At 38.9% G+C, this 11,568-nt stretch overlaps 1 long non-coding RNA gene across 1 annotated transcript; it reads left to right on the top strand.

The window, feature by feature from the left end:
* The first annotated feature begins 1,164 nt into the window (after positions 1 to 1,164).
* On the top strand, positions 1,165 to 10,039 carry LOC310917325. Its single transcript, XR_014591430.1, has 3 exons — positions 1,165 to 1,287; positions 6,024 to 6,192; positions 9,499 to 10,039. It is a non-coding gene; the product is annotated as an uncharacterized lncRNA (long non-coding RNA).
* The last annotated feature ends 1,529 nt before the right edge of the window (positions 10,040 to 11,568 follow it).

The following is an 11,568-nucleotide window of genomic DNA, read 5'->3' as shown; positions in this document are numbered from 1 at the left end:
AACAGGTGGTACCTCCTTTAATGGTGTAGTCAGCACTTTCCACCAGTGTGTACCTGCTTTTCCTGGGGTTGTTCAGTGCAAGACAAACTCTGATCCTTGTGGAACTCTGCCTGGGATGCCCTGGCAGCTCAGTATTTACCTCTGCAGCAACAGTTCCTCAGTCCTAGAAGCTGCTGAGAGCTTGTTTTATAGGCAGAAATATTAGAAAAACAGATTTTGTCCTGAAGGAGCTCTGCAAACACCTGAGCAGGTTAAGGGGTGTTAAAGTCTTCACCTTTTGTGTCACATTTTTTTCATCAGAAGGAACTGGCGCTTTAAAATGAGGCGTGCAGCCTCATCTGTGGTGGAATTTAAAGGAGCTGATCTCAGATACAGGGAAAGCAATTTTAGTTAATGATATGAGAAAAAAAAAATGGGCTTTTTGGTAAGAGTCTGTAGAATAGCAGAATGTCCTGAATATTCAAAGGCTTTATTGGTTTGTCTTCACTTTACCCAAAATGCTGCTTGAGTATGGAAGACTTCTGCAAAATTAAGAGGGTTTAGTTTAAACTCTTTGAAGGATTTGAAAGTCCTGCCAAGAGGCTCAAATAACCTTTAAAATTCGAATGTTTCCTGAGCTTTGAGTGCTCCATCTTTTAAAAACCGTCTCTCCTGCAACTCTACAAACTCTGATTTCAGTTTGTATTTCGAGCACAAGGAAACAGCTCCTGTATCTGAGGCAGTGAAGAATAGAGCCCAGTTCTGAAAACATCCCTGAGGTGTTGGCTGATTTTCACTGCTGAACTCTGATCCTCTAAGCTTTGTCAAGGAGACTCGCAAGGAATTCGAAGCAGATATTTTTGTGTTGCAATGACATCACCCCGTTCCCTGAGGTTTTCCAGAAATCTTACGAGCCCTCCGCGTACAGCAGTTTGTTCATTCCTGTGAAGTCATCCTAAACTGAGAGTAATTCCACTGCAATGGAGTCATGTAATTGTTCCAAAGCTGCTGAATTAGATCCCGGAGTCTTGTTGGGTTGTTTTTTTTGGTTTTTTTTTTTTTTTAGGCAAAGATAAAGCCTTGAATGAGAATCAGCCAGCGGAGCCACAAAGGGCAGCTGTAGTTTTTGCTCCCTGCACAGGAGGGTGCTCAGCCTCTGTCTTTATCTGCAGGAAAGAGCAATTCCCGTGGTCATCAGAACCAAGTGGAGAAGCTGTTTCCTGAACCGGGCTTTTCTCGTAGTGACACTGGAGGATCTGTTAAGTGCAGTGACTCAAAAATTATTCAGCTGTTCAAGAATTTCGGGAGGTGTGTGTTAATTGCTGCTGTTACGGAGGTATTTAGGTCAGAAGATGGTAATGATCGTGACGTTGGTATCCTCTAATGGGTGTCCTTAAAGGTGCCAGAATTTCAATAGGATCTTTGAAGTTTCTCAAAATTAGGTGTTTTTTTTCCCCCCCCTCCATCTAATTTGTTCATCTGAACGTGTGAATCCCCGTGTGGATCGTTCAGCTGAATAGTGAATTCTCATGTGTGTAAACATGAGTGGATTTACCAGGAAGGAGTAGATGAGTTTGTTAATTTAAATTCCACTTGTAGTACCTGCTAGTTGTTATATCCTTAATTATTCTGCGTTTTCCTTGTTAAATCATAGAATATCCTGAGTTGGGAGGGACTCACTGGGATGATCAAAGTTCTGCTCCTGGCCCTGCACAGGACAGCTCTAGCAATCCCACCATCTGTGTGATATACAGCAAGTTCCAAACTCAAATTAATCTTCTGACATAATTCATAAAATGGAATTTGACTTTCTGTTTATCTTTTTAGGCATCAAAGAGGGGTCTTGGATGTGGTGTGTTTTTAGTTAAGTGAGTTTTCTGTCTGAAAGCAATTTCTCAAACCTGTGTGTTGTACAGTATTCCAGCCCTCTGGATGTACATCCAATTTAGTCACTGAGGAAAGACAGTTTTGTTTTTAAAAAGCAGATATCTGGAAAAGGAAATATCTCCTTTCAGAGCTTTTGGAGCAAAGACAAACCCAGAAATGTAGTAGTCAAAATCTTGTTTGCTGTGGTGAAGGGGATTTGTCCCCTTAACGTCAGCACATAAATATTTGCTTCATTTCAGTCAATATTTACCTCACAGGTCAATAAAACTTGTTTTGCACTTCACAGAGTTAATATTTACTTGCTGTTTTTAGCTTGGTGACAATATTTTAAATTCTCTTAACGGTATGGGGGGCATTTCTTCTTCTTTTCTAACAAAAGATTATGTTTTACCAGAGGTGTGTTAATTTATTAGGAAGTGTTATCCATGAGTCAGACCATGTTTGTCATGTAATAAGATTATCCAGATTATGCCTAGAACACTTTACAAGTATGAAAAGGATTTCTTTTTTTTCTTGAAAGGGTCAAGTGACTAAATGTCTTTCCAAATTTAAAAGTAATTGCTTGTGTCTGTAAAATTAGGCTGTAAAACTTAGGATACAGACACTAATTCAGAAGGTAAAGTGAAATTGAAGTGAAAAACCACACTCTGAAAATTATTTTTTGTTTTGGAATGCAGTTCAGTCAAAGCACAGTGGGCAGGCTTGCATGGTTCAGGAGGAAACGCAGAGATGAATTTTAGATCCTTGTTGTTGACAACACCACATTTGCAAACGTACAAGTTCATTTCCAGTGGAGAACTTCCCCCCTCTGCATTTCATATTTATAACACAGTTGTCTGTGTGTTATTTTTCCAGTGGTTGGGGTTTGTTAGGAGGTGATCCATGGCTTCCACCAGCCTTTGTCTGCAGCCCGTGGTGAGGGCCAGGCCCAGCTCCTGTGTCTGCTCCAAGGAGATAACGGGGTGCTTGTTAAGCCACGGGTGTTATCTCACTGCCATGTTCCCTGGTCCTGCCTGCTGCACTCAACCCCAGTCCTCAGCACTCTGTTTACATTGTTGTCACAGAGCAAAACCAAACATCTCCACTTCTGCCCCTCACAATGGTGATTTTGTGATTGATACAATTAGGGATGAGGGTCGAGGTTATTTAATTGGAGTCTTCAGTTGAGCTAAAATCTCTGAGCTAAATCACAGCACACCCATATCCTTCAAACTGTCAAACAAAACATCTGTTTATGATAATGATTATCTTAATTGAAGAGTTCTAGCTCATGCCACGCTTTTCTTCATTAATAGAAAGAATTAATGAAAGAATACTTAGAAAAGTACTTATCTATTTAACTAAGAACTACTTCTGAAGTGAAACACTGCTGAAGGAATATTGGAATTCATCTTAGACTCCTATACAAACTTCCTCCTGGTAAACTTGACCAAGTTAACCATTTTTTCAGCTCCAATGCTGCAATAAAAATGTGCTTCCTTAAATCTGGCTTGCTTGCAGACAGAATCTGACACACTGGATTTAGTACAGCTGCAGAATTAACATTCAAAACTCCCATGCTGCACAGTTTCCCCACGTGTTACATAAAAATGCTGTGCAGTTCCTCACTCCAAAGCTCCTCTCTTAGGGCTTTAGCTGCCTGTTTGGTTACTGTTAATTTATACACAATCCAATTTTACACACTCACACAAATTACTGTTCCTTGTGAGATAAATACAGTAAATTGATAATTCTGCCCAGTATTGACTTAACATTGAAGGTGTAACATATTTTAAAGGTATGTTGTCTTTCAGGTGATGGGAGGAAATGTGAGTTTCTGTGATGGTTTGGATGCTGTTGAATTTCAACATCCACAGTTTGAGATCCATCTCTATCTTGTTTAATCCTTCAAGGCAGAGAATGGCTTAGATTCCATTCTCCAATTTTCAGAATTTTTCATCCAGAGACTGAATTTCATTCAGGAAGATTTTTGGATAATTTGGTTCAGGGAGTAGATGGATTTCTACATCCTGTGGTAGGTAAATACCATCAGGAACACCTCCTCCTCCATGGCTTTTCATGGCAAAAGTAGTTCTGTTATTTTACTTTTATCATTTTTTTCAGCCCTGGCTTGGAAATCATTCCTTCCCTCTTTATCCTAATGGTCCTTCCCCTGCAGGAAAATCTCAGCTTTGATTCCCATGGAGTCAGCAGTGAAGGATAGATTGGGAGCACTGTGTAATTCTTGCTGGTGCTGCTGCATCTCCTGACACGAGAGCAGAGCCACAGAGGAGGAAATAGCATCAACATCCTTCATAAAGCAGAGAAAATAGGTGCAGGCAAATACTTTAAATTGAACTCTAATGAAATTATTGTTTATGGCCCAGCTTCTCCCTTCCATCCAGAATCTGTCATTTAGGTGATTGGGCCAGCAGGTGCAAACATAATTGAATTCAGGGAAATAAATAAGGAGGGAGGCTGGGGATTGTTTGCTAAAAAGAAGACATCTAGTTTGCTAATTAGGAGGATTTATAGGATGCTGCACTTAAAAAATAGATGATTATTGATAGATCATCATAATCATGAGAGTTACTTTATAGTTTGAGTTTCTTCCAGCAATAACCAGGACCAACACCCCCTCTGCTCTGGACACTGTTCTTTGCAGCTGGAAATTTTTTCTGAAAGGCTGCACAGAAACAGTGTTGTCAATTTAGAGAGGAGGTAGCAAAAATATGTGTTACATCTGTCTTTGAATTAGTTACACAGAGGAAAGAAGTTGGAATTGTTTTTAATTATAAGAGCATAAAAAGTTATAAGACTGTAGGAAACTAAGGTGGAAATTGCTTTTGATATTCTCATCTGAAGGTATTTTAATGGAAATCAGAGGTAGATATTAAACTAAAATATTTGTCTGTGGACACTGCTGAAGTGCAAGTTAAATATTTTTAAAATTTCATTTATTTTAAATGCAGTAGTGCTGATAACACTGGCACTTAGGTCAATATAATTTCTCATTAAAGTTCTTTTAACACTCACAGCTTTATCAGTTACCAGTGAGCTCATCACAGCAGCCAGGTATGAATTACACATTTCCCATGCCTTTATCTAATTCATTTCTCCATCCTGCACTTCAATAATTTGAATCTGAAGTATATCAGGAAAACAGAGTTGTTTTCTTCTCTGTGGAGAACTCAAGCAGAACTATTCCTCACAAAGAGTAACAAACAGCCAGGCTGAATTTCCATGGAGGATGTTGCAGCTGAGCTTGTAAATATTATTTTGAGAGACTTACATTTTCTTCTGAAAGGAAAGAACATTAAGGAATATTTTGAAAATATAGAAAGGGAATAATAGGAAAAAAAACCCAAACCAAAAGCTGTAAGATAAATTTGGCTCAGCAGCCTTTTTGCCATTTCACGTCTAACATTAATTTCTGAGATATATCAGTTACATCAAGCTGAGGCCAGTTTAGTTTTATGTGCTTGGTAAAATGGAGTGGATACAGTCAATTTTTAATAGTCTGGAGAAAAAGAAATGAAATTTTCTAAGTAAATATTTTTACATTCAGTTGCTCCACAGAGCTTCTGTGTTGTGTATTCCTCCAAGCCATTCATCATGATAAAAATGCAATGCTGAAGTACAAGAGTTAATTAAAATTTAGATTGGAAATTGAAATACCAAATGAATCTAATCTGAGAGTTATGATTTCAGGTTTTCTAAGGCCCAGCAACAAATAAATGAATATCCAAGGAGTGGGACAGCCCCACACTCAGGGCTGGGGCAAACACTCAGCAGGAGCCATGGAATAAGAGATTCCTTTGATGCAGAAATCTGCACTTGGGTTTTGGCAGGGGTGTTCTGAGAAGGGGTTTATCTCCCAGGAGATTGAATTTTTCTGGATTTGGGAGGAACCAGCAGGTCTAGAGGTGTGTGGATGTATTTGCCATTCCTCAGTTGCCTCAGGAAGTGCAGAACTTTGCTCCTACAACTTCCCTCTGGGTGCAGACTGACGTGTGCCATGAACAATCCAGCTCAGTGTAAAAATTGGTTCAGTTTGCTTCTGATTTAACTGCAAAATCATTCAGACTTTGTGTGTTTTCTCTGTGAGTAATCCAAATTTAGATTTCACTGTTGGTGCTACCTGGTTTTTTGTGTGTGTGTGTTTGTGTTTAATGCAGCTGAAAGTTATTATGTAAAATGGGTAAATTGGAGTCTTTAAAGGAGCTGCCAACTTGCATTTGCCTGAGTTACTTCAGCAGTGGAGAGGAGAGGAAGAATTCCAGACACGTCATCCTGATTTCACAAGTCTGCAGAGATCTCCAGAGTGGACTTACCCATCTGTGTGAGGTAGTAAATAGCTCTGTGCTTTTGTTCCTCACAAGTGCCTGCATATGTGTGCTCCAGCCGTGTAATCCATGTAATCCAGGGATCCTCCTCTGTCTAGACAAACTGTTCATCCCCTTGCTGGGCACAGCAGAGTCCTCAAGGTTGGCAGAAATGGGTAGTTGTACTCAGAATCAACCTGCACCCCCTGAGTGCAGTGCAGATGCAGGAGTTTCTCTCTGGCCTTCCCCCAAAACAGAAAAAATTGATGGATCTGAACATTCCTCCTTTGCTGTTCAGGGACAATACTTAGCTCGTGATTAAAGTGTTCCTCCCTAAAACTGACATTTTTGTGTGTTCACTCACCCTGAAGTGACAGAAGATGGGAAGGAGAGGAAAATGGAAAGGGAGGCTTTACTATCTCTAACCTTGACTTCCAGAACAATGCTGGAGGAGGCCACCCTTGTGTCTGGCTTTCCAAAGCAAGGCTCCAGCATGGCCAGCTGGGGACAATCCCTATTGTGGATGTTGTTCACAGCTCCCTGCTCTGACAGTGTTGGAGCCTCATTGTTCAGTTTTGTCCATGGCAGGATGGGAGAGCATTTCCCCTGCTCCAGAGTCCCCGAGGCATCTCCTCAGCACACACAAATCCACCTTTCAGCTGGGTCCTACAAATCAAAGCCTCCTCATGGAGCAAAACCACATTCCCTTCATTGCTGTTTCACACTGTGTACCCATGAAGGGTCCTTCTGGACTCAGTTCTAAAGGGATAATTGTACTATTTAAATATTAAACATCAAAGTTATTTTTTTTCTTTTTTTTTTTTTTTTTTATTGTTAAACCAATATTAAAGTAGGACAAAGCTGATTTACAGTTTATGGCAGCGCATTCCAGAGTCGCTGGCGTTGCAGCTGATGTCCTGTTCCAGCAATATTGGCACTGCCAGGAGGCACAGAAATGGAGATTTTAATCAAAAAACTTTATTTGAGATCCACTTCAGTTAAATTATAAGTTAATCTTGCCTCGTGAACTTCCAGGCTGTTAAAAAGGGCAAATGGCTGCAGTGTCCTCTGAAACAATTGAAACCCCATTTTTCATCAGGGGATGATTCCACTGCCCTGGAATTGAAAGTTGGGTGTCTCTTCCTCCCAGATTGTTATTTAATCACTATATATTAGCTTTCATTGCCCTTTTGATATATTTAGGCTCATAAACTTCTCATTGACTAGATTGAATTTACCACGATGTTGTTACTTTTTATGAACAGAATGAATCAATAGCAGATCTGTTGGTTTGCACCGAGTTGTTTATTTTAAGGGATGTTTAAACTATACAGGGAGAAAATGGAAAGGCTGATGCCCAGCCCTCCTCTTCAATACTCATTATTTGGTAACACTCTGAGCCTGCCTCAACCAGCAAGTGCTGCACACATTATCCAGAGATCCAGGGCTAATAATATTTCTTAACATTCTTTGAAATGTAAAATATTTTGCAGCATTCCCAATTTATGGCATTTAATACTTGCAAATTACTTTCTTGTTGTAATAGAAAGCTTTTGGTTCAGTACTAGGGAATATTCCAGAATAAGATTACTTTTTTTCACTGAAAATAGTAACTCTGTCTTCAAAATGTCTGTCTGATATCTCCTTATATATATATATTTATATATGAGGAAATTGTAATTTATTTTCCTCTACTCCTCAAATAATCTGTACAAACCAGTTGACTTAATCTATGAATTTGAAGCACAGTATGAAGAAATATCACTGGGTTCATGTTATCATTGAATTTTAGGGATGTGGTTCCTTGCTTTTTAAAAAAATTATTTAATTATATTAAATATTAATTATATTTTATTTAACAATAATTAAACCCACCTCTTAATCAAGTTCCACATAGACAAGTGCAAAACTGCCTAGTGGAGCTAAAAACTTGGGAATTCTTCCATCAGTGTAATCAGGTGAAAACAGCCCAGACTTTGTGCCTGCTGGAGGGATTTATTTGGATTCACTGTTCCCTCCATGGGCTTCCTCCCCTATTATTTATGCATCTTTATTATTGTATTAAGTGGTTAATTCAATCTGGTCAGGTTAACCTTTGTTGAAGATTAGAAGTAGGCATCTCAGCCCCTGGAAAGTGAATCATTTTGGGTGGAACATCTCGTTCTTGTTTGAATCATTATCTTTGTTTGCACTCACACAGCATTAATCGCTTGAACCAGACATTTTTGGGGAAAGAAGGGGAGTGCCCAGAGCAGGTTTTCAAAACCTATGTACAGAAATTATAAAGGAGATACGTTTCCCTTCCTTCTCCTCTATGAGCAAAATGGTTTGAATTAGTAATCCAGAATTCAAAGTATTCACAAAGAGCTGTAATTTGTTGTCAAATAAGTTTTAAAAGCCAAACCTCCAGGCTGACCAGCTGAACTCAGTCTGAGAATTCTTCAGCAGTAGCATTCCAATATTTTCCTGGTAGAGTATTTGTCATTCTTTCCCAATTATTACTGTTATTGTTTTATAACTCTATTTGTCTTTGCTCCGTGGTCTGTTCTTTTTTTGAGTGCTAGTGAAAGCCTCTTGTCATTTTCCCTTTCTTTCCCCTTGGTTTGATATTTTCTGCCAACTCCTCTGCCCTAAAGCCTTTTTTCCTCCCCTTTTTCTCCATGCAATGGGATCCTACCTCCATGAAACCATTGCCTTTATTGCTCATGGAGGAGTGAATTTATCCCAGACAAATTCTCCACAAGATGTTGTGGCTTCTGTCATCAAGGTGGGAAAGACCAGGAGAGATGGCAAAGTGACCTCCTGGCAGAATTTCTGATTCTTCTTTGGAAGAACTGAACAGTTCAGTTGAAAGATGTTCATTCTGAAGATTATTTTATTTTGATCATGAAATATTGTTTATCAACTGTTGCTTCTCAGGAAACAAATGATGGGATCACAAGAGATCTGTAAGCTCAGCGTGGTCCAGGAAGTGGGATAGTAGGAAGTTGGAGAAGAAATAGAGTAAAACCACAAAAGATTTCTTGCTATCACTACAAACCCATCATTTATCTGTGTGAATACTGTCTGCCTCAAAAAGGAGATGTTAAAACAGCAAAAGCTGTAGAGAAGGGCAAAAAATGCCATCAAAGATATGGGAGATGTGGGGAACGTGAACTGTATTCCCATGTTCCTGCAACAAAAGGCCCCCAAGTCAATGAGAGATATAACTTTCTTTTATGCAATTCCTTTTCTGATTAAAATGGTCTCCTGTAAGTGATTGTATGATACATATAAATATTATGGTTATCAGTCTTCACAGTTAAAATAAAGCTTTTTTCTTTGGCAGGAGGAAGGCTATACATGCAAATTCAGATTCCTGGTGCATTCCTGCTAACTCTGCCCTAATTCTGGCAGAATTAGGAAAAACTGTAGGCTTTGTATTTTCTTTTATTTGTTTTTTTATGTATCATGTGCTCTCTGATTCTCACTTATTTCTCATTTCATTATCTTTCCTGTGCTTTTTCTTTTTTGTGGCTACATTTGTGGCTGCATTTTTTCTTTTATTTGTTTACTTTGCCTTGAACTTTCTCCTAAATCCTTCTTTTCTTTTTAGCCAGACTTGAATAAATGCATTGAAGCATCATTTTTTTTCTCCTTCCATTTCCACCTCCCTTCCTCTTCTACTTCCATATTTTTTCCCCTTTCCCCCATAATATTATCATTTTCTCCTCAGCATTTGTTGATGTTTTTCTTTCCCATGAACTTTCTTGTCTTGTTATTTTCTTTGGTATTTTGTACTTTATCTCAAGGGACATTCAACAAGGATTTGGGCCTTTTTCCCTTAATGGTGCAAAACTGGATAGAAACCACCTTAAAAATGTGTGGGACAAACCCTGTCCTAACTGCCCTGTGGCATGAGGATGACTGGGAGCAAGTAAATTCCTGTTTAGCAAATTTAACTTCTCCTAAAAATTCAGGCTCCATCCTTCCAGCTGGAAACTGGATCATATAATGGGTTATTACAAGCTGTTAAAATTTGAGACCGAGGAGGGGGAATAGGCTGAAGTTATTCCATGGATTGTTCTGTTCTTTGTGGGAGGCTGTTAAAATAAAGCAACAGTATAAAAGATGAATTATATACAATTTAATGTAAAGCTGTTGGAAGCCATTAGGATATTTCTTCCTTGATTGTCGAACATTTGTGTACTTTTACAAAGTTTCACATTTTTTGGTTCTCTCCGAACATTATGAAAATTGTACTGAGAGGAGTAAATTCATCTGCATAAAATTGACTGCAAAGAGCAATTAGTCCTTCATTAATATGCAAATTTGGTCCAGTGCAGATTCATCTATATATGAGGCTTAAATATGCAAGTCAGTCTTGCTGTGCGAGAAGCCCAGATGCTTTTATTTACTTTGAAATTGAGGGATTTGGTTAATGATGTTGTTGACAGGAAAACTTGAATAAATTTGATGATCACCATCTTTCATATTAGACGAGGCCCATGGAAAAAAATTACCAAGTAAAATACCAATTTTATTTGGTAATTTCCTATTACCAATCTTGTAATAAAATGTAAGATAGAAAGTAATAGAGTTAGATTTCCTAATGTACTTATCCTGAGACTTAAACTGTTCCCCAAAGATGGAGCCATTTTTCTTAAACTTTGTTTTTCCAGAGGGGAAAGACATCTCCATAAGCTGTATGAATAACACACTGCCTGGAGATTTAATATTGGAAAGTTGGTTCTGTGACTTGCTTCAGTTGGTGAGAGAATATAAGCCTGGGAATGAAAAAGAAGCAGGAGCTTTGGAAATGGTTTCTTTGTCATCTTCCATGATTTATTTGTAGGCTCTTTTTAAGAATTAGTGTTGAGGCTTTTGCCCTTAACCTGTGGAACCACCCTGGAATCTGTCTGAACACACAGCCAATTCTATTTGGATCACCTAAGCTCCTTAAGGAACATTTTCCTAAATATCTTTAAATCTTTACAGCCCTTGATAATGATACTTTCTTCCTGCTGGCAGCCACCATGGGCTGGCTCAGAGTTTTTCCTCACCAATCAATCCAAGTGTGTCTTGCCTCTCTCCTCTTTTCCTGCCCCTTTGGCACATCCAGGATTCCCCTGCTTTGGTCCAGCATCCATCACTCAAGTATGGGAACAACTCCTTTGCATCGTCATTCTTGATTCACCTGCAAGATCCCACAAGTTGTTCCTCCTCATGGTTCTTCCCTTTTCTTTCTCTGCAATTCCCTCAGCCTAAATTTAGTTTTGGCTTAAGCAAAACTGGTCTTTGACTAAAATCATGTCCATTTTTTCGTGGACCAAAGCTGGCCTTCCTGTCTTGCCTGAGTGAGGCATTGGCACTTCCAAAATAGCAGAGAAATGTGGTTTAAATGGACTGAGCTGTGTGG

The sequence above is a fragment of the Zosterops lateralis genome (assembly GCF_965231275.1).
Source record: "Zosterops lateralis genome assembly, chromosome: 19".
Taxonomy (NCBI): Eukaryota; Metazoa; Chordata; class Aves; order Passeriformes; family Zosteropidae; genus Zosterops; species Zosterops lateralis.
Note: the sequence above shows the minus strand (reverse complement) of the source record. Positions and strands in the feature narration are given on the sequence as shown.